This window comes from Haliotis rubra, unplaced genomic scaffold, assembly GCF_003918875.1.
Source record: "Haliotis rubra isolate DU_JTF1 unplaced genomic scaffold, ASM391887v1 Scf50, whole genome shotgun sequence".
Classification (NCBI taxonomy): domain Eukaryota; kingdom Metazoa; phylum Mollusca; class Gastropoda; order Lepetellida; family Haliotidae; genus Haliotis; species Haliotis rubra.
Genome location: NW_025767191.1, coordinates 2,574,381 through 2,596,086, shown reverse-complemented (window position 1 = coordinate 2,596,086; position 21,706 = coordinate 2,574,381).

Sequence of the window (21,706 nt, the reverse complement as noted above, 5' to 3'; positions counted from 1 at the left end):
CCTTGGAAAAATATTTTCACAACCTACAGAAAATGTACCAAGGACCCAAAACTTCTGGATTTTCAATATAGATTCATTTATAACTGTGTGTTTACAAAAACAGAATTGCTAAGAATGAATTTGGTAGACAGCAATGTTTGCTCCTTTTGTAAGTCTGAACCTGAGAGTATAAACAATGTCTTTGTTGCCTGTACAGGTGTGAAAGAGTTTTGGAATAATCTGAAACAGTACATACATAGAACATGTAATATCGATGTAAACCTTTCAGTTTGTGAGATACTGTTGGGCATTGATACCGGACGCAAGTTACTTATTCACACTCTTCTAGCAGCTAAAAGATACATTTATATCACGTGTTTAAAAAACAATGTACTGAACATTGAAAGTTTTGTGAAAACCCTCAAGGACACTATATCTATTGCAGAGTATATTTCCAAGTACACCAACAGTATCCAAAAATTTAAACGTAAATGGCCGAAAGAACTGCAACAATAAATTGCTATGTTTACTGTGAAAATGAACCTACCCCTAATGTCATGAAACAGTGTGAAAATGTACAATACTTGTAAAATGGCTGCAATGAATAAGATATTAAAAACAAACAACAAAAATCAATGCCCTTCTGTTTCAAGGTTTCAATTCTGTATCGGATCAAGGACAGGTGAATTTCCAAAATAGTGGAAGATAGGGATGTATAAAGAACGTGATGCTAGAAAATACCGCAAAATTACAGAGGAAGTACTTATGAATGTCCTTAGAAAACGTTTCACATTCAAGAACTGAGAATACGGCACAAAAAAACCAGCTGGTTTAAGTAACGATAATTCCACACATGTTGTTGCTTTTGCTGGAAGCAGCTGCGAAAGCCAAACAATATGTTTGACTCTTGTTGTAATGGTTTCAAGGCGGCATTCCATTATTTTGACAGAAATACAATGTGATTTATTCTGCTTTGTACTTAATGTATTCATGGATCACTAAACTTGAAAGTATGCGTAACATGACAACGCATGCGCTAATGTAGACGGTATGAAAATAAATATTTTAATACAAATGGTGTTCAACAGGGTTGCATTCTTATTTCAGTTGTATTAGTGAGGTTTTCCGCCATGGGTTCAAAAGTATATTTTGAAGAAATACATCATGTCCAAACTGTCAATTAATAAAGTCAGTTATTTCTGAAATAGTAATTGGACTCCAACAAAAGATGCTGAAATCTCACTGAAAAAAGATATAGCTGAAATAATGCCGATGTGACGTTAAATATTAACTCACTCACTCACTGAAACAAACAGGACCTGAAATTTAGATAAGACAAAGGTAATAACTCTTTCTAGGAAATGATTGTAATTTCAGAAAATAATCAAAATTGGTGAATGATTGTTCCCAATGTGTTCCTCAATTATACAATATTTTGTCTATTGGAGAATATGAATTTAGATCAGATATGAATTTAGAAAGAGATCTGCTCATGCTTGCTACCGTGCTGAAGCCTTTTGACAGTAATGGGAAATGTAAATTGAGTTTCCAAATATGGTTACTATAATTTCAGTTGTGCTTTCATGTGTATGGATATGTCAAGACTTATCATTTGAATTTAATAAATGTATTTCAACCAAGCTGCAAGGGTATTGAAGTTCAGCATTTGAATTGCTAAAGTAAATAATTGTTGTTTTCTTCTTATATGCAAATATGAAATAAGTACCTTGTCCTCCCAAACATAGTGTGCAACCTTCACTTCATACATATTCTAGCTTACTCTAAAAATAGGATTTTTTTCGTAAATATTTAATTTATGTTCATACAATACGTATCAAGTATGTGAACGTACTCTGGTTCATGTGTCCTCCATTCCCGAATGCCCTTCCATATAAACAATGCTCTGCTGTCTCCATAAAACTGCGAAAGAGCTTCTCAAATTCAACAAAGGGTGCCACTTTCATCTAAAATGTATTGCATCCCATCGAAGACAAAGACAAATTTTCATTTTCCGTTGCGTAACTATTGTTTTGTACGAAACGGTAATTAATTATACTCTTTGTAGCCTGGTCACGACACGTACAGATGAGAGGACATCGTTATTTAGCATGTAAAACAACGACGGCAGTGACCAAGAAGTGAAAACTACTTCACCACGTCTTTATCGTATTTGATTCTTGAAGTGAGGTCGACCATTTAGAGGTATTTTGTTTGTAAATGTCGATCGGAGTTATCTAATTTTCTTAACACCAATCGAGATGGGCCACATGTTCAGTTACATATCTACAGAAATCCAAACAACAAGTTTAAAATGTTTAAGGAATATTTTCTCTTGATAATCTGGTCTATAGTGATCGTTGTACAAATTTGGTGCTGCACCCACAGTTGCGTCGAAATGGATTACTGCAATTCCAATATATATTTCTGAAGATCTGAAGGAAACATGTTTATTGTATCTGAAGTTCACATTTTATGATTATTTATGCTCTGACTATTTTCCTTGGTTTGTCACATGGGTTTAATTTCCCACGAAAACGTCTAAGATGTTTCGTGTCGATGAGTTATTTCGCCCTGATTTGAACCACTGAATCACAATTATATATATGGAACGCAGCGGCGTAGTGATTCAGTTTTACCTCATGCACGAACCACGGGTGTCAAATCATAGCATGATGTCCTTGTTTGAACACCAGACTAACGGTAATGGTATTGCTGAAACATATATATATATATATTTATATATATTATTATGGGTGATGAAACATATTTTGCAAATATGAAGTACAGTTTTAGATAGTGATGAGTATACTTCGTGTAATTAGATTTAGCTTGGGGTGAGGGGCCTTCGCTTGAGCGAGAAATTGTATGTAACTAGTGGTACAGCTTGGGGTTTGATGAATTCAGCTTTGGTCAGTTCATTGAATGTGGCCAGCCAGCTTATAGGTAGAAGCTTGGTGGCTCTGATCTAGCTGGGATGTTTCTTGTGGACTGGACTTTTGCCAGTTGTTTTGTACCTATGATGTGAATGTTCAACTGTGAATTCGCAAACTTGCACCCACGTGGGGACTGTGACAAATATGGAAAATGAGGTGACTATGCTACATTGCTTTGCCCATAATATTATTGCTAAGACAATGCCCTCTGCACTTACCACCCTTGTAAATCAGTATCTTGCATCAGCCTTCTGTTAGGATAGTATTAATAAATCTTCCTGAATTAGTCAGATTGTTGTGTGATCCATTTTCATTGTGCGAGTGAATTGGTGTCATATACCCCTTTATTACCCACGTGGTCAACGTATTGGTAGTTGCATACTAATCTCGTACGTCACACGAGTGTCGTATCGCGTTGACCTGTGTCGTAACGACTTGACCTGAGATTCTAACGATTTGATTGGATAACCGATGACCTCTCAGTTATTCATTCTACAACTTATATGCATTGTGGGAATGTAAATATTGCGAACGTTGCCGTGTCGCTGTTTAATTGTGAGTCAAACTGAGACATTAGATCCGTCGAAAAACATAAACGCACTGTATCCACCAGTGATGTTAGCTGAGTGAAGCAGATGCAAACCAAGCAACGCGGTGCTACGGAGTAGTTTACTGTAGGAGGCTGTACGAGAGGCGATGACAACTGACATGCATCGTGACGTCGGTTACCAAAGGGACAGACGAGAATGGCGTAGTGACGTCCTTACAGTGTGACGTCATGCACAAGTGTTCATTCTTCCGCAACCTCTGTATGAAACCGGTTTGAAACCATAACAATAACATAAATACGCTATTTTGTCAATTTAATGCATGTAAGACGTGTGTAATAAATAAAATACCACACTCGGTCTCATTACATACGAATTATACGAAACTCGCGACCTTCCTGTGGTTTTTAAGATATGTCTCTTGGAGACAGAATGCTGACGGGTTGTGAACTTGTATCAGTAATTGTATCTCAGTAAAGTTATTCTTCAATCCTCTGCAATTCCACTGCAGGAGGAAAGGCTCCTCTGTCTGTCCTGAGAGGACAGAGTGACCTCCATATCAAGAGGTCCAATTGAATTTTCGAGAGGAACCTCCGGAGGTGAAGGGGCAGAATGTTGGTTTCTATTTAATTCTTTTCCTTTCTTTTCCGTCGTTTTTGATTGATCAGCTGATTCGGAATTTGCTGGTTGTGAAGCAGAAGTTTGTGAAGTCTCAGGCTGAAGTTCAGTCTGAGACCCTGACGTAGACTGACTGACTGGGAAGTAGATTTTAAAGAAGTAGTTTTTGTGGCTGAAGAGACAGGTTTTTCTGACTTGACCCATGTCAAGTCAGTTTGACAAGCAGTAGAGGACACTGCTACAGAGCAGGCAACTGCGGCGGAATATGTTATATTTGGTACAGATGAAGACTGACTTGTAAAAATTCTTTTGGCCTCAAGGTACGAAACGTTTTTTTCACACTTAATTTTCATGATTTTTTATTCCCTTTGGAACACAGGGCAGGACCTTCATGAAGCTGGATGTTGGTCGTCACAGTTTGCACATTTCTAGTCATTTGTACAATCTGTACTTTCATGGTGATCACCACAACGATAACACCAAACAGAATTTCGACAGGAGTGAGAACCATGACCGAAATGTTGACATTTATAACAACTGATTGGGGACATACACATCCATCCCGATGTTGAGATAATCAGCTTTGATCGACTGCGGAAGGGACGATCTAGCAAAAGTCAGTAAGTAAGTATTGGTATTAGTGATTTTGCCATCTTTTTTTAATGTAAAATGTTTCACCGCCGTAACGGCCTGATCATCAAGCTCTGTGGCTATGTCCTCCTCTGACATGTCAGAGACAACGAGCCATGTCTCGTATAATGCCTCGGCAGGAATTGAGAGCCCTTTGCACGAACACAGCAACCTCAACATTAGCAAATGTTCTGATAGACAAAAGATTAAGAAATTGCTGTCTCCGTGCGCATTCCACCAGAAGTGAACCACTATGGAGACGGGTTACATTTTTCACTTCCCCACATATCCCATGGATAGCTTTGGAAATAGCAAATGGGTTTAGTTTAATGGGTAAGTAGTCAGAAGCTTCGATCACTAGAAATCTAGGCCAGGAATCAACGTTTGAAGAATTTGATTCAGTTGGACAGACAAGTTCGTCCAAACGTCTCTTTTTTTCATAGCGAAATGAACCAGCTGGTTGGGGTAACATGTTGAAAGGAAAATAATTCAACACCCCTGCTCCCCCCCACCATGGAGTGTCAAAAAGGACAGTGACAAAGGGCATCGGTTTTTAAGATGCCGACACCAGGGATACAGCGAAAACGACACAAATAGCTGCATTTATCTACCAATTTAATGTCAGACTGGTTCGGCCCATAACAATATATTGGAGACATACATCAATTGGAGGTCATTATCACCGGATTGGCCCATGACCCACCGCCTTCTGGCATAGGACTCTAGGCAATTTAATATAATAATAATTTGTACATTCAGGATAAAAAATAACCAAGGCCCAAAAATAAGTAATGTGCAAATAATATATTCACATGCACAGGGCTTGGCGTGACCAGCCGATTGATAGAACCGGGTCAGTTCTACCACCCGTCTAGGTGAAGTAAGGACCGAAGGGGTGTGTTGGGCAAAAGGAACACGGTTCCAGGCTCCCAGTGCCCTCAACCACCAGACTCCCGTCCTCCACCGACACAGGGGCGCAACCCACGGCAAACGGGTTGGTGGACCAAATATACCCCCGGGTCCACAACGGGGGGTTGAAGAGCGCTTAGCGTTACCCAGCAACCACCACGAGGAGGTGGCTCTTCACGGGTGCCTATTTCTTGAAGACTCCAGGAAGTTTATGTTCATGATATATTAGTCATGAACAACCTGAATAAGAAAATCTGAAAAAATGACGTTAACCAAATATTTTCGATGATTGCTCGTTGGTGATGAAGCAATTATCAATTGTGAGATATCAACCAATTCCCAACACTAGTCTCTACCACAACTATAAGGGATTTTTCTCTCTTGCATTAGTGGATGCAAATTATAATTGTTTAAGGTGTGATGTTGCTGATGTTGGAACGATGTCAGACAGCCAGATTTTCAATGAATCTGAACTGGATACCTGCCTCGAAGATGGCACAATAAACTTCCCAACTCCTGAGTCATTGCCGAATGATGACCGTGACATATCATTCTTCCTACTCGGGGATGATGCATTTGCCCTCAGAACCCACATGATGAAGCCATATGCAACCAGGGCACTCACCAAGGAGCAACGGATCTTCAACTATTGTATCTCTCGTGGAAGAAGAGTAGTTGAAAATGCGTTTGGCATTTCGGCTCAGCGATTTCAAGTTCTACTTTCAACGATGCAGCTGATGCCTAATTCAGTCCAGGATGTGATTGAAGCAAGCATTTGTCTTCACAATACAATGCGCGACCGATATCCAAAGCTACAGAATGCTGCACTTGACACTGAAGACGAAAACCACGACCTCATACCTGGAGAATGGAGACAACAATCAAATATGCACGATGTTGCACAAGTAGTTGGACCAAACCGAGACTGGATCAGTTCCATGGCAGGACCGTATGATTTGAAGTGGTGTGTATGGAACTGAATTGCTATGCGGATGGAATTGTTTGATAATGTTCATATTGCTATCATGGTTATAAGGTGGCAATATGTTGTCAGTCGTTACCTTACGCTTATATACTGTTATCTGCCCTGACCTGAAAGCAGCACTGTTTCTTGCATTTTTCTTAAATGGTTTCCCTATTTCTACCTGGACCACATCCAAGTCAAGTGGAAAGAGCGTCTGTCCGTTGAGCAGAAGACCCAAGGTTACAATAATACACTGAATTCGTGGCACTTTTTTCAATGCCTGGCGCTCGGCAATGGAAGGGATAAAACAAGAAACGACTGACTCGGAGTGAATACCATGTGTCACAGTGGGGTATCCATCTTAAACAGTGGCACGATAACACAGTGGGACAGCACAAATCCGACATTAATCCAAACAAGTCAACGACATCACACTCGGGCTCGCAAAGCACTGTATAGTTGAGTGTAATAACCTTTTAACCAAACCGAATTCATATATGTATGAATAAGTATAAAAGTATAATCATAATAATTGGGCATATGTATAATGCGCACATATCCACGCTCGTAAGCATGCTCATAGCTCTAATAGATTATTACCCCGGATAACCCAAGCTGCCTGTTAGGCCCTAGGATGTTATAGTCGCATGACTCATCTCACCGGGTACCCGTTTTCTGCTGGGTGAACAGAGGCAATTATGAAAAAACTCACTTGCCTAAGATGACACCACATGCATCACATGTGCTTCGTTGTGACTGATGTCCTAGAAACTCTCAGGACACAAGCTGCCAAACACGTCACCCATCCAAGGACGCTCCGAGCCCAACGTTACATATCTACACCTACCACTGGCGTCAAGTCCTGCAAGCAGGCATACCCAACCCATGATGTCCATGGCCAAAGGTGTAAGTATGAAATTTGGGGGTTATTACAAGGGCTATTAACGGTAGTGTAACATTGTATAGACGCGGAACGTTAAACTGATATCCCTGCTTCACAGGCTGTCCCAAGGGATAATGATAAACGTCGCATGTGAACACTTTAATTACTATATCATTGTACCGACACCATGCTTGACGGACATAAAGATATTGAGCAAGATGGCATGATTGTATTGATGGTCGTTTTCAATCAAACGGTAAATGCAGAGTAGTAGCAACATTTCCACACTTATCGCAATGAAAACTAGTCCAAGTATTGGTATGGACATTATCTATAATGTACCTAACAGTAAATGTTCCATAGAGTTCATAAATAATAGATAACTATACTGGAAGAAATCGTTATTGCTGTAATTATGTTTGTCAGGTCAGCTTACTGATTCTTGGGCAATATCTCTCGCTCCTTCTGTAACGTGAGCGTGCTTCTCCACACCACATCCAAATTATGGAGAGCGTTTGACGTCCGTAATATTGACTGACATACGTATTCTTGCAGGACTTGGTAATGTTTTTTCCCCCAATATGTCCGATATCAAACTTTTGGGAAGTGGCAGTGGTGATATCGATTGTCAGGAATTGACCAAATCTGCATCGTTTTTATGTTATTTATCCATAGACAAATGTGTAACACATTCCTTTGTTATTTGTTGAAGTGTCTCATAAATGTGGAAATGGTTTTGTCGTTTTTTTGTTACATTATTTTTCCAGGAACTCTCTGTGCAGTTGTCAATCTCGGTCAAAATGTTTTGCAAAATTTGAAACGCTGTTCTGACGGGTACAATCAAAGGCAGTAAAACAATATTTCGCTGGGTAAATATTTTTCTGAAGTGGCAAATCGCAAAGTGTCATGTAATCCTTAAAGCACTTTTTTGTATTCGCGTTTCTTTTTCACATCTGAGTTAATATAATAAATGTGTATTGATTTACAAATTGAATTAACAACATGTATGCGTTTGGTTTCCAGGAAAGAATAATTGTCTTTAATACTTTGTCCATTGTTGAGTTATTGAGGTAGAGAACATGTGAATTAACAATGATAACAAGCATACATGTATTTATACATTGGACAAGTCGAGGCAATAGCAGCATGATGAATAGCATTTCCAGTGGGGGTTGCTGTTGTCTTGCTTCGGCTTGTCTCATGTATAATTATGTCTGCTTTCATTGCTAATTATCTTGTTTATCACCCATAAGTTGATCACCCATAAGGACTTGTCATTCCTATTACTTGCAACGTCTAGAATGCCTCTCAAACAGGCATAGAAACTGGCTGTATAGTAGCATGTTGATAAAAGTTTGTCGTCACGGTGACGAAAATGTGGATTCTATTCCGTTTGTGGGTATAACCGTTGAAGTCAAGTTTTGGTGCTTTCCACTGATGTGTTGGACGGCGTAATACAAACATTGCTAATGACACTTTATTATATCAAACATATTTCCCTTCTATTAAAACAGATTATAAGCGTATGGCGGCTGCATAATGGTACTCACAAAAAATGATGCACACTGCTTGAGCATTACATTTTCAATTATGCAATCACTTTGAACATGCCGGGCTATATAGTTCTTTGATCAAATTGTGATTACGCCAATGGCGGGTTGATTCATGCACAGGATCACCTTTTTGAGCACAGTGCTTTCAGAGAAAATATTGAAATGTCCTATCAGTAGATTAAAGGAACACAGGTGGTGGTGAAAGGTTAGCATTGGGTGAAAAATGAAAACAGGCGAATCATGCATAAAAGTAATGATCACATATGACTGAGTGTTTTGTTCAAGAGTGCATTTCCAGTATGAAATAAATGGATCCGTATTTTGAAAGCAAATATCGACGGAACAATCAGGTTTCAGCACTACGAAGTCACCGCTTAAAAAGGAATTGAAAACTTGGTACCGCTGAGGCGACAATGGTGCATTAAAATGATAATCACTTCAAATATCACATAACTAAATGTTTGACGAAAATGTAAAACATTTCATATTCAAACAATGTTGTTCTTTTTTATACACAAATGCTGGCACACACGAATTTGCATCAATACCGCATCTACATCAGGCAGATCACCTTTTAATTCCCTCAGTGAATGAGAGACATACAGAATGGTTGGATGGTGCTTTAACAATATTCCTGTCCTACGACAGGTCACGTGCTTCACCCACTGAACCTATGTGGGGATTCTAAATCCCATTTCGGGCTTAATAATAATAATAATAATAATAATGTGTCCATTTATATAGCGCCAAACTCCACACTAGGTATGCTCATAGCGCAAGGCCAACGCCCTGTTTCGTGAAGTTGTGAGAAAGGTGAATGACCAATTAGTTTGTGGGTTGCTGTGGAAGCAGAATATTATATTTTTTGTGCCATGTGACAGGTGGATAGGACAAATGGATTGACAAGTGGATCTAATGACTCCTTTTACCTAAATTCCAGAGATAATCAAGCTCACCGCCAGTCACACACAAGTCTGGGGGCAGGGGTTGCGTGACACAAGGTATACTAATAGTATATACAAAATCGCTCTCCTGTTCGGGTGTAATAGTGTTCTTTAAGCATAGTTTGTTTTATATGCATGGTATCAGTCAACATCGTGTACACAATCACGAGGATATCCAGTTACAAATTCTAAAAGCAAGTTTATAAATAACAGGAAAATGATAAATTGTAACAACATGGATAACAGAAAGCACATTATGAGTACGTCAATGAAACCTTTGATTTAGAACCGCGTTTTGACTGGGTCGGCCTAGTCTGTGGGGACCTCTTGCCAATGAGAACTACTTTCCAGCCAAGTCAAGGTAAATACAGTCAAGGGTGGAACCATGCTCCTGAAGAGTTGAGACGGTAACTCTCATTTGTTTGACGACCCTTCAGTTTGGAAAGTTGTGCAATACCTCACATTTTGGCGACAAACGACAAACGGGCGGGCTTTTCAGAGACAGGTTAAGGATTCTCCGGTTTATGAGAACGCTTGATGTCTGGAGGTTCAACTTTAAAGCTGAGATCTCCAAATACATTTTGCACTTTAATGTATTTTCCCACGCTTTTGTGGCATGCCTGACACTCTGACATCAACTGGACGTCTTTCAAAGCCTTCCTTCGTCATTTCTTCATGATGTTTTACTTTACTACTGGTTTGAATGTATTTCTCACAGGGTGATTGAAACTTATCCTGAAACATAATGAATAAAGCTTGGCATAGCTTTGCAAAGAGTTCGAGTAAGCTTGAGGCTTGAATAAAGCTTCCATCATTGATCACAGGAGTGAGTGAGTTAGTGAATTTAATTTTACGCCGCATTCAGCAATATTCCAGCTCGGCGGTTTCTAAATAATCGAGTCTTGACCAGACAATCCAGGGATCAACAAGATGAACATCGATCTACGCAATTGTGATACGATGACAAGTGTCAACCCAGTCAGCGAGCCTGACCACCCGATCCCGTTAGTCGCCTCTTAAGACAAGCATGGGTTACTGAAGATCAATTCTAAACCGAATCTTCATGGTGTGATCACAGGAAGCAGGTGGGTGGTTTATCGTGTCCTGAAGATTGACCTGAGAGTTAATAACACTTCAGTCTTGCCCCACACATTAACAAAGGTGATGTAACAAATTAAAACAGGACTACCAAACAATAGTCTGGTACGTTTGTAGAATGCTTCCATCACCATCATTCTAAATGCCCCTAGAACAGTGTTCAGTGGATATTGTCAAAGAGTTCTCAATTGGACGTTTTCAATATTAAGGTCTTCACCCGAATATTTTGTTTCCAAATACAAGCGCCATCTAAGAGATAATCTATATTCATGCAACATTTGTACTAAAGTTTTCATAACTGTGGAGGAATATATACACCCTGTAAATAGTTGAAGCTTTTCGTTCATTTTCGTCCCTATCTTGTAAAAACGCAAACAGCAAAGTCCCTTCACCTTCCCAGCAAGCGGCATAGTGTGTGCAAATATTGTGAATGAACATCTCCTGTGTATGGTTATGCTTGATCAATTAGCTTATCAATTGTTGCATGCTCTAACGACATAATGTATTCAGTTTGCTCCTTTTTGTTGTTGATTGCAAGGTTTAAACGTTTTACAGATGGGATTTCGCCATTGAAAACAGTGAGGATGTCCAGTTGATATGTGAAAATTTGTATTGCTTGTTGTTCCAACAGTTAAGACCTTTTGAGTTACACTGCAGCAATGGCCGACATTATAGATGTAACCGTACAATGCTGATAAATATATGCCTTGTGTGATATTTATGAAAAAGTGATTATGTTCGCAGGCGTTTAGCAGACAAGGTATATCATCTTTACACCAAGACATGCACACAACATATTCTATGGACCTAACGAAGGATTGAAGACGCCGTTTAAGATGCCGCATACGACTCTTTGGAATAAATGGCCAAGTGTCCATTGCAAGGGTAATGCCCTTCGTAGGCATGACCGTCATATATGCCCATGGAAACAAGCATATATGTACGGAAACAATGACACCCCTACTGTGAATTCAGGAAAAAGAGGTAGACATTTACACCGGAAACCATGGCCTCTCTACAAGACAGATCTTGTATTATACCAGAGCGAGCTAGTATTATGCATTAATAATAACAAGAATCTGGACGGCGCCGTTCAGATCAGAAGGAAGAAAAGGGAAGATGAGAGGCTAATTAGTAACATACGTCACTTATCTCTGTGTTTTCCACTGTATTGTTCCTTGACGCAGAGATATAATTCTTTCCCGACCGATGAGGAGCCGATCCTGCCCGCGCTGGACACATGGCACATTAAGGCAATGATTAGAGATTACACTGGATAAGGAATGGCAAGTCAATGAACTTTAAACAAAGGCTTTTTTCATGCACGTGCTGTTGATTCCGTCATGCCACCTCTTGGGGGGAGAAAAAAGCCTATTTTTACAATTTTTCACGAATTTAACATTAACGTTTTATGTTGACTTCTCCCTGAAGATATTTGTTTTATAATTATGCTTTATAGATTATTTGATTTCATACTTATACAGTATATTACAAATGTGTTTGATGGGGACAAACATACAAGAAACATGAAATGATCAATGGAGAGAAATGATAGTTTCCAATTCAGTGCAGCTTTGATTATTTTTGTAATTCTGGGATCAAATCGTTGTTTATAATTATCACAGGTTCAAACCATATACTTGAATGAAGATCATCAAAACGTTCCATGAAATCATTTGTCATTACCACAATATATTTTGCTGTCGACTTGTCGATAATTACGTAATCATCATTCATACTATATACATGTTGTCCAAAATGATTATTATCTGAGTGGCTGTTATAATATACCGTCTTATATTGGACATTCATTCTAGTCAGTAAGAGGTTTCAGTAACAACATTGTTGTAACATCCGTGTTGACAGCCGTGTCGTCACAGATCTTGCAGTGAAAAAGAATTACTTTTGAAGATCCGGGTTAAACCTGGTGAAGAGGCGGCAAACAGGATCGGGTAGTTAGACTCGCTGACTTGGTTAACACATGTCATCGTATAACAATTGCGTAGATCGATGCTCAGTCTTTTGATCACTGGATTGCCTGGTCGCTTACTACCTGTAAGTAGTGCACCTGATGTGTGTCCCTGTAGAGGTATCGATCGTACTCCTCAGCTTGGATTATCTGTCATTCATGTGCACAGCTGCAACGCTCAACCTCACTGATAAAATCAAGTGTGGACAACATACAAAAACAACAAAACACCTGTATAATTGTTACAACTCGTAACGTAGAGGTCAATCGAAGTTAAACTAACGTGTCCCCGATCCCGTACACAATTTGTGAATACATATGTGCAAATGGGTGAAAATCACTCTCGTTTCTGACATTTGGCCGTCGGTCCTGCATTTCCAATCTGTCCTCTCTCAAATTATGTAGACTTTGGGATGTGTGCATAATGCACTATTCATGGGTTTGGGCTAACTTAACTTGACTGAGTGTAGAATCTGAATTCATAGGTAACTTCACACGGAGATCATTTCGTTGTATGACATGTAAATATGAGAATCATTCTAAAATCGCCAAACCTACAAAATATATAATCGTTTTTGGTCAAGAATCTCAGGCACATTCCGGCGGGCACGAACTCTTTGTACGGACCTTGGGCTCCATACAAGACAAATGTTATGGATAAATCTGGGCTCCATGTTTTGTGGAAGTAAACGCCAAGGTCACGTTGTACAACCAAATCAAATCCTGTAACATCACATTACTCCGTGACGACTTGAGTAGTTTCTGAGAGCACTTCAAATTTGGAATGTAGCAATCATTACTAGGCTCGGGCTTATCTGCCTGTCAGGAACTGGCAAATGCAATCACGCCGATCCAGAAAAGTGCAAGTCTTTAAATCGTAAGACACGTTCCGGAGATGTGGCAAGTCCGGAGTGGCAAAAACAAGGTAATCTAATTAAAGCGACTGCAATCGAAATATGGTGTCACGAAACATTGAAAACGATAAAACATTTCGATGAGGATTTTAATTTTCTTTTAACATGTTTTTGACAACCTCATGATCACGCCATTTGGCTTTCCAAACCTTATCGAATTTGTATTATTTTTTAAAATTGTATTTATTTATTTTTTTAATTGAGATATTTCACTATGAGAGGAAATCCATTTCTTAATCATTGGTTTGTAAAAGACACATTCATGTGACAGGTACAGTGCTATACGAGTTGTACAGGGGAACACTTGTAAAAGCGCTCACTTGTCAAGACGAAAACGTGGTCTCAACACGATGCAATGTGGGAATCATCGTGATATTTCTGATTATTACAAAACCCAGTGTTGAAAACTGCTTCATGCATTCACTATATATGCGCATTGGTACGAGGTATGATTGATTATCGATGTCCACGGGCAAAATCGATAACAAATTTGCGAACATTGTTATTCTGCACAGAAACGATTGAATAAACGTGCACGTCGCAGTGCTGATAAACGTGCAAACCATGTAGGGGCGAAACATGCAGAAAGTAGTTCTCGAAGGAATATAAGACATTTTTTTACTGGTTTGTAAAAGACATATTCATGTGACAGGTACAGTGCTATACGAGTTGTACAGGGGGTCACTTGTAAAAGCGCTCACTTGTCAAGACGAAAACGTGGTCTCAACACGATGCAATGTGGATGATTGATTATCGATCTCCACAGGCAAAATCGATAACAAATTTGCGAACATTGTTATTCTGCACAGAAACGATTAAATGAACGTGCACGTCGCAGTGCTGATAAACGTGCAAACCATGTAGGGGCGAAACATGCAGAAAGTAGTTCTCGAAGGAATATAACACATTTTTACAAAATCCCCTAAGTTCAAGTAGTATTAATCGATAGCAGAAGTAACTGTAATTTAGATTCATCATCCGCTTGGACCAACAAGGCGAAAGTATAAGAGTTATATAGGCGAAGGTGCACACATGTGTAATGGCTGACATAAACATTTGGAGCCAGGCTCTAAACCACCAAGAAGCAAAGCCTGGTCCCTTTATAAGGGATCATGTATCCTTAGTCCCCGCAATCTGCCGGAAGGTGGCCTGGCTTACATTGCTGGTTGTGCTATGGCATGGCTTGTAGTGCTCAGTTAAATGTATTAGTTGTGTTCCACGCAACAATATACATTTCTACAAGGGCGACATTTGGCTAAAAGATTGGGCTCATTTTCTATTCAACCATTTAACCATTTGTGACTTGTTGTGGTTGGTTGGAATCACAGCTTCTCTCTGGTAATGTTCGTGAGTACCGTATGCCTGCTCATATGTTCCACAAAAGCAGTAGGTGTTGTATTATCAGGTCGGGTTCTCCTCCCAGATCGAGGTCATATAACTCATCCCGGCGTTAAATCCGACTCTTAGCAACTAGATAGCTTTGTAGTTGTCGGGAAGACGTATATTTAACATTATCTGCCATGTGATACTATTTTATCAGTTTAAAATATCTACGTTTCAGCTCGAGTTTGATACAGTTTACAACACTGTTTCCTTCTGAGCCCAGTACTTTTTGTGGATTCTGATAAGAGTCTTTAAAATGTCTCAAATATTATTCTTGCACTTTTAATACCGAATACAGATTTTCTACATTTTCTTTTCTACAACGGTTTCACCTCATTTGACAATATGGCTTCTGATAAACAAATTTCTTTTCAATAAAAATACGAGCCTTCTTGTATCATTTGAAAAAGACATCAATACGGGAGCATTAATATGGAATTAATACTTTCAGAGGTGAAGTGATATGGGTTTATTCGGTAGAGCTCGAGATAATTTTCAGTCTTTGTCAGCGTGTGTGTGCGTGCATATACTAATCCGGACTTTGGCCGATTTTTATAGTGCTATCACACTGCAAGCCATGCCGCAGTTAAACATTGGTTCTCCACACAGACACCGTGCAGAGCTTCTTTGTCTAAGCTCTTAATGTCAGGCAGGGCTGCTACAGGTACCATCTTTCAACACATATTTGTATGATGTGGCCGGGGATCAAACCCAGACCTTCCTATCTCTGGGCAGAAGCTCTATTCACTGGAGCACGTTACAGTTTGAACGGACAGAGCGACATCATTCAACGGACATATGAAACCAGCTGAATAATTTTGCAACTGTCGATATGATCATGTCAGACTGATATTATCCAGGTCGGCGGTCATGTTTGCTCTGTCATGATCACTGACATGACCGGTGCTACCAGATGTACACGGGCTTCTTTCCGGTTGTTACCAGTGGCGCGCCCAGGAAATACGTTCCAGCGTTAATGGAAGTCCGTAGTTAGGAATCGTCCGCCTTTAATGTCGTATCACTTATCTGACAGTGAACCAGATGAATCTTCGTTTCTTCTTGATTACTAATGGAAGGAACGTATATTTACACACATAGGTAATTCTCATCACATCAATCCAATGACAACACCCCCTCTTCAAAATGTGCTCCAACGGTATATCCTTAATGGCATTTACATATTAGGGTACAAAGCAATGACACATCAACTAAACACGCATGTAAGTGCTGGAGAAATGCAAGAGGCATAACAATTATTCGTTACTGTCAACTCATGCCCCAAACATATTTCATCAGGGCTTCAACGTTCAAGACCTACAAGATGTCTCTGGCAATTTCTATTTCCACTTGTACCGGACATTCCAGGGTCTTTAGGGGGTTAAAATTGACTAGTCGTTTCACGTTTTTGTGATCAGTGCCATCGATGGTACAGGCTCCGCTCACCTATTCGAGAACATTTTATTCATTCATATACGCTTGTGGTATTGTCAAAATCGGACAACTGACATTATTAATGGCAGTTTTCCCTTATGATTGATATGCAAATGGTTGCTGGCTGTTATTTTCATAAAGACGAGAAATCACGTCCGCATTAAATTATGTATGTAGCATTTTTCTACTTTGGTCACTGTGAATTATTGGTTTATAATAATTACAATCTTGGTCCATTTAATACGTACCGAATACTTAGTACGAAGATGTACTTTGACACCTTCATGGTCTTGTGAAGTAATGGTGTAATTAGTCCAGCTAGGTGTCTTACCAAGCCAATTGAATCCACGGAGACCTGTTTCAAACAACGTTGAACCAATGGCCAACCGTGCATTTCAGATTGAAGTAGGCACATTTAAGAGCTTTACGACTGGTTTGCACCAGGTGTGGAAACATATTCAAATGTCTATTTGACATTTTCCTTAGACCCACTGCTTGTAAGGCTTTGATAAATCAGGATAGTGCTTACTTTGTGTCTGACCATGATGTATGTGCTCATACTATGTTTGAAATTCAGAGAAATTATGATATAAAATTACTCCAACCCAAAGGTACATACTCATCAAATTAAGCAATATTAGACTGTGTATATATTCTGAAGCGTGTAAATGAAATAGTAGTGTATCTTCATAAAGTATATATTACAAACTTCTGAAGTTTCATTGCATTGTATTTTGGCTGGATTAGCGTTCCGTACATACGTCACTGTAATACGGACAAGTCCTTTCCAAAGTCATATCAAATCAAAGTCGATTCTACGATTTTGCTTGTATGGTGTTTTTACGTCACTGACTATTAGTAATGATATCCGTTGTTCGCGATCATTGAACGCATCCTTCCCCAGTGGACAAACATAATCCTTCCTGGTGATATCAAGATTTCAAGAGTACGTTCTTTCACGATCAGTGATCCGGTGTATGCAGTGTAACGGTCCCAATAAAACTCAAATGATGATTATTTGGACAGATGTTTTTGAACTACTTGGATCTGATACTCCCAGTAGAGCATGACAGTGTCATGTTTACCCCTTTCGCGAATATCTTGTGTCATCAGAGATTTTCAGTGATCCACTCATGTATTTCAGCACTATTTTGTCTGTTGTATATTCATATAATCGAGGCTGATTATTCCCTGTTGACATTTCACGTTTACCTGAATCGGGTCGATGTTTCTGATGTTTGACCGAAGACCTCGAGTTTGATCTTAGGCCTTTGAACATTTATCACTATCATTACTTTTATGATTTCACATTCAAACTGTAAAACAAATTTTCTTCTTGTCTGGCATTACTATAAGCAGAATCTCTGCTCTCTTTAGCAACACGCGGGCGGTGGGGACACCTGGTGGTTAAAGCGTTCACTCGATTCAACTCATGGGTACAATGTGTGAAGACTATTCCTGGTGTTCCCCGGATTCATATTGCTCGAGTATTGCTAAAAGCGGTGTAAAACTAAATTCCACTCACTTTATCAACCTACGCAATTCAAAACATATCACTTACAGTTTCAACAAATACCATGTCATAGTCATTGGTTAATATGGTCATTAAATGACGTAACGATTCACAGTGTTTACAGGCCGCCGCATGGTGACAGGCGAGCTCCTCAGTGGGTTTAAGGTACTCCATAACAAACAAACACATGTTCTTATTGCAAACTCTGAGAGGATAGGTACTTCGTGGACCGCAGGCTATGGTTCGTGCATTGCGAACACTGCCATCCCAGTTTGTTATTGATTTCATCATATATGTTTCCTCTTTGAGTGGCCTTTTAGTAGTTGGGTGAGGTGAGGTGAAATTGGGTTTAACGTTTCGCTCATATGACGACGTGCATGCGTGTGTATGTGTATATGCGGCTGCTTGTACTAGCCCAGACTTAAGCTGGTTTTATAGTGCTAGCAGATGCCATGCCGCAGTTAAGCATGAATACCCCACTCGGACTCATTATACTGACTCCGAGCCGACCAGTCCTTGTTGCCACCCATTAATGCCGAGCGCCAGGCAGGGACCAACAAGTACAATATTTTAACGTTTTTGGTATGACGCGGTCGGGGATCGAACCCGCGACCTTCCGCTCTCCGGTTTAGTAGATGGGAAGTACAATATTGAACTAACTTTATGGATAACAATTTATTTTATTTTGTTAGTGCGATGTTTCAATACAGATTCTTGTACCGTTGTCAAGCAGGAGCATATATTTTTCTCCACTATTTTGTCTTTTACGCTCACTGGAGTGTCCGTTTCGGCAAATATTTGAGAATGATTATTCTCTGGCTTTAATGTGCCACAGCTGTGTGACCCGCATCTTCTCCCAAGAACAAAATGTGTGGAAGGTGTGTAACACATTTGAAACTAGTTATGCACCGGCAATATGTAGTTTCTATGACCAATCTGTCGAAGACATTAATGTATTCAATACAGATTCAGATCGTTGTCGGTTATCGGTTGTTAAACCTGCTGACAAATATTATTAAATATATAGTGCTGTATAGGTTTTGAGTTTACAACTGACGCTTTGACCCTGGATGTACTTTAAGTTTGTGTGTAGTTTTCTGCTTTTATCTCTCTTAGTGACAGATGCCGTCAATGTTAGAGCATCACTGATTTAATTGTGTCATAAAACACATACCCGTACAGGAGCACACATTGATCTCTTTCCCACATAGCATTCACTGCATAAACGTAAACCATAACGATAATGGTATCGGGCATTAGAGTCTAGACGTTAGTAGTCTATTAGATTTGATTGAATTCTTTATTGTCATGGAAACGTTCAATTCCACTGCATTCCTATTTATATAATCAACCAGATGAAATCCACACGCCATCCCCTTATTACAAAATTGGTTCTTGAAAAGAAACATACAAGCACTCACAGTACCTAGTGTGCACACACAGGGTCCACTTACAAAATGATGTTAACAAGTTGTTTCAAAATCCCTGGAGTGCAGGCGCTGACTCGTTTGTGAGGCAATATAGAACAACGTTGTTGGACCTCGCACTCGGTTGTGTCCAAATACGTCCTCTTGAGTTTCATTATTATTCTTACGGGCATGCATTATACAATATAACGCAACTATTTTCAAACAACTTCGGAAAAGGTACAGAGAGCAATATGTGATCTATTCATATTGTTACGAGAGTGTGTTTTTTGTAATTTGTAATATCATTGATTGTGTGATAGTTATTATGGGTCACAATGTTTAAAGTTTTGAGTGTGGGTTTTGGCTCGAATCTCGCATCATGGCAATAGTATTTTTAGCGGCACGCCTTTTTGATAGCACTTCAGAGTTGCCACCCTTGGCATTTTTTTTATTTACGGCTTTCAACATGACGTGTGTTCCACATGATTCCATAACGTTCTGAGAGAATAATTACGGACCATAGCATTGGTAGAATGCTCGAGATCTGTGTAAGAGCTATATAAAGGCAGGTTATTGAGTTGTACGGCACGGGACTTATCACATCACTGGAGTTATACACATCTGTCTGCCATCGTCGTCAAGATTGACCGTGCTTGCCTTTTCAACTGCTGACATTGTAAACAACCTTCAGTCAGTATATCTGATCTCACTGTGAATGTCAAGACTCTGGTGAGTTAATATTTTATATTTGTGACCCAATATTGTAGATTTGTGACTCAATTGCATTGTACTAGATATCTGTATTGTCATTCATTGTAGCTTGCTCATTGTGTGTTCAATATATTATTGAATATTTTAGACTTGTCTGTGTTCTATTTTGCTGGTTCAAAGGGGATTGTTAAACCTTTGGTCACGGCAAATTATTAACCGTAACAATAAAATTTTCACTGGCCTTTAGCACTTTACGCGGAGTGAAATATGGTTCGGCAGATAATCGAGACTGTTTTCAGGCGTCACAGTTTCAAACTTGTCATGGGATTTGGGATGCCTTGGAATGTATTTCCAAGCCTTCATCTTTGCGACTTAACAAGAGGTATTCAGTTAGTTGTGACACTAAGTTGTATTGCAACCTGCAGTGCATGCGAATGTTGTTTCACAACGTTCTCTGCGACACCGGAATAAAGGTATTTGAGTCAACCACCCGATCCTCATACGTGATCCCATACCAGTTCGGGATAATGCTCCTGAGTCTTTCGTTTAACTTGGTTATGAACAGTTTGTTGGTCATCTATCGACGTGTTGGCCTCATGTGGGAGGAACAGTCGGAGTGATAAGTGTAGAGGTTGTAGACGTATCCCACGTTAATGGGCGTGATGCAGGCAAATGCACAAACATGATCATCCAGAATCTTTTATTCAAACCGATGTTTGTAGGATACAGGTATGTTTAAGAAAGCGGAACTTTAAACGGCGAGTTTGGTTGTGAGGTTCCCCTTTCTCTCTCACACACACGCTCATATGCACGTTCAAGATAAAAGACGCCTGGAGCACCCGAAGGCATATTGTCTACAGTGTCTCAATAGTCAACGCTCTATATGTACTTTACAATATTTACAAACGTATTAAACATAAGCAAGAGGTTATCACTTGTTTAACTTAATTGGTTGGTTTGTTGTTTAACGAAGATGTCCACGCTATATTCCAGCTATATGGCGGCGGTCTGTAATTTTAGTTAATATATACGCCAATAAATTCTTCCTCGTGAATCCATGCCTTAAGCTTCAATATAATGTTTTGCAGGATGTTGTTTTCAATAATGTTAATGTTAACATCGGGGTGTATCCAATGAATTATGTCACGGTTACGTGATATGTATATAATGTTACACATATAATGTAAAACAACCAAACACATCTAGCTGTATGACATATTTACACATTATGTAAATGTAATGTAAAATAATAATGTGTAAATATGTCATATAGCTAGCTGTTTTTTATTTTGTATAATGTGTACATATGTCATATAG